Source organism: Capra hircus, chromosome 14 (genome assembly GCF_001704415.2).
Source record: "Capra hircus breed San Clemente chromosome 14, ASM170441v1, whole genome shotgun sequence".
In the NCBI taxonomy this organism is placed as follows: Eukaryota; Metazoa; Chordata; class Mammalia; order Artiodactyla; family Bovidae; genus Capra; species Capra hircus.
Window position 1 is genome coordinate 41,934,462 of NC_030821.1, and position 3,542 is coordinate 41,938,003.

Consider the following 3,542-nt stretch of genomic DNA (forward strand, 5'->3'; position numbering starts at 1 on the left):
TAGACAAAAATTAACTGAATTTATTTTGTTTCTAAGTCTTCATCACACCACCCTTATTCATTATTCCTAATAGACCTTTTGCTATCTTATGTACCAAAACTTTAACACATTTGTTTTCTTTAACAAAAATAATATTTGCAAAAAATATTTTAAGCACTGAAATACCATACAAAGTCTTGTGCCATAAATATGTTTTTACTTCCCCCACATGCAGAGAGAGGAGCTCCACAGGGACCACCCCAGGATAAGCCCCATTCTTCAGGCCAGTCGTGGGGGTGAAACAGCTGGGATTAGAAAGAGAGTGTGGTCATGAAGAAGCACGGCCTGAAGAAGAGCCAAAAAGGACTCTTAGTCATTCTAGAATTTGAGGAGTGATTTTTAACACGCCAGGAAGAAGTGAGTCAATAAGGAAGAATGTAAATCAAAAGGGTACAAGTTAAAGGAAAAACACAGTCACTTTTATGTAAATTGAAAGATCTTCTTCTGCCAAAAGGAAATTCTGGGAAAGATCTTGCCTGCACATCAGCAAAATGCAAGCAAGTTCCCATCTGTTTTCATCCCTCTGTCAGGAACAATTTTCCCAGACCAGTGGGACATGTAGACTGGAATGGAAACAGGATGGATTAAACCTATCTTTGCTATGAAATTGAAAAGGTGAAAGAGGTAGCTTTCTTTTTCTTTCTTCTTTTTTTTGAACAATTATCAAGACTAACTATCATATGAGCTAGACTAAACTACAGTGTTAAGATAAAGCCTTTTCTAGACTTTTTCTAGATTTAAAGAGTAGCCAAGAGGTCAATCCTTTTTAATTCCATCAGTCTTATAGGACTTAAGATTATAGGGAACAAAATTTATATTCTGCAATGGAAATTCACCCCATTTTATTTTAAAAAATGTTTTTCTTTAATTAAAAAAGTAGTGTTTTTAATATAAAATATTATTCATGTTAGCTTATAAAAACTGTTTTAGGACCAATTGTCAAACTGACATTTTATAATTTATATATTTATTATATATATATAATATCTATTTTAAAGCATATAATGTGAGATCCTTCACCTCTGTATAATTTTGTGAAACAATGTATGATTTTTAAAAAGTAAATTATCCATGTATTTTTTTGAAACCTGAGAAGTCTTCCTAATATCTTCCTAAATATTGTCTGTGTTTTCTCAATCTCCATTTTTTGGTCAGCAAATTGCTATTGAAGTCTCTATTTCGATAATGGCTCCTGAATGGTTTGTTTGGTTTTTTGGGTTTTTTTTTTTTTTTTTTTGCTACTGTAACAAATGCTCACATAGTTAGTGGCCTAAGCAACATCCATAGTCTTTTATCTCACAGTTCTAGAGACCATAAGTCCAGGAAGGTCTCACCAGGGCAAAATCAAAGTGGTGGAACTAATCTCTGGAGATACCAAGGGATGACACTGTGCAGTCGTAGAACTGAGACTGATGCTGAAATTCGGCCTCAATACCCTCCCATAGAGAACTGAGCCTCAGAGACAGAGTTTGGAGTGAAGTAGAAAAGAATCGCTTGCCTGGCGTGCTGCAGTCCATGGGGTTGCAAAGAGTCAGACACGACTGAGTGAGTGAAAACAACAGCAATAAGGCAAAGGGAGTCACAGCAGTAATGCCCTTAAAACTGTGTGCTCCGACCTATGAAGTGTTAGGAGCTTTATAGTAAGATTCAAAAGGGTGTGATCAGCTCATGGACATTCTTCTGATTGGCTGGTGGTGAGGGAAGTGGGAGTCAGCATCATCATTTCCGGTTCCAACCTGTCTTGGGTGTGTGCCTGTGGACAGAAAGTAGTTAACTTCTCCCACCTGGTGGAGGTTTTCGTATCTATAAAATAGCTCAAAGATACTTTTGTGTGTATCCCTTGATGGGAAACCAGGACCCTACTCCAAGGCTGTGCCATTGTTTCTTGATTGCTCCTCATTTGTTTCTATATCCCTTCCCCTCCCTGATTAGCAACTTCTGAACATGACCTTAGGAACTCAGGGAAAGTCATGGAGGCTGAATGAAGCCTATTTCTTATCAAGAAATGGGGGACATAGAAAGCCTTTTGTGTCCAGGAGCCACAGGGTGCTGCTCAGTATCAAGATCTCTGTCTTTTTGCTGTCGGTGGTGGTGAGGGTGAGGCAGGGGTTGGGAGTTGGGGGGGACCCTTAGCTCCTAGACCTCCAGTTCTTGCCCGAGGTCCCTTACCTCCCTGAAGTGGTCAGGGTCGTTCTCACACTTACATCTCTCTCTGACGTCAGCCAGAAGTGGTTCTCAACCTCTAAAGACACGTGTGAGAAGACTGATTCCACTGAGATGATCTAAAATAATTTTTCAGCTTTAAAATCCTTATACTTAATCACTTCTGCAAACTCTCTTTTGCCTCGTAGGATAATATATCCACAGGTTTGGGGGATAAAAATGAGAACATACTGGGGACCATTATTTTATCTCCCATAGCTCCTCCACTAGAAAACTAGATTCCTTCAGATAATCTAGCTTTCCCAGTAACTCTCTCAAATTAAACTGTATCATTACCCCAGATTTATTATATTTCAAAACCAGAAGATACAGTCAAGATCCACCTCCATCCTTTTTTCACTACCACTTCTTAGCTTTGCTTGTTTACTCTCATTTAATTTTCCTTCCCAATTTTTTTCCTATATGACTCTACTCCTATTTTTTATCATGATTTTACTTAATTTCAGGAAGCTGCGCTTCATGTTCATATTTCTTGAAACCTGCATGAGATTCCCTCTAGACCTGCCCCTCATCATTCCAGTGGACCAAACACCCAATACTCAGATATCCTAGACCAAATCCAACACATTTTACCCTCATTCAGTTTTTGTTTTTTTCTCCTCATTCAGTTTTAACAGAGCTACATCTTAGCATTTTTATTACTTAGAATTCTTTAGTCCTTAAATTTCAAACTCTCAAATCTTCTTCTGATCCTTATTTTTGAGCTCCCCACCGTCAAGCCTGTACTATTGCTAAATTTATTCCTTAATTTCTTCCAGACTTCAAGGTCTAACTTCTGTCTACTCTAATCATGCACTTATGCCAGACTCATTAATTTTTATCAGACCAACTTCATTCATTCACTTATTGAACAAGTATTTATTTAAAACCTGTTCAATGCAGATTTTACAAAGAAACATTCCAGTTGTTGCTGATCTCACAAAGTTTGCAATCTACTTTCACTTTCCTTGCTACTAAGTCAGATCCCCAAGAAAAGTTAAAACTATTCATTAACAAGTATTCCATATTTTATTGACTACGTACCTTGTTCTAATTCCACTGCAGAGTTAGTTCCCCAAATATAGATTCTGTTCTTGTCTACATCAGTTAATTAGGCAAAAACATAAATATTCAATAGCTGAATACATAAACATGGAAAACTTAGAACTCACTTTCTCTTTTTTAATTTTCTGAGTTTCTAAATGAAACTGTCAAGAAAGAGAGACATGACCAAACCTGATTTATTTGATGACCAGTGTATAGAGCTGCTTTTACTAATTCATTAAATTAGTTAACTTACT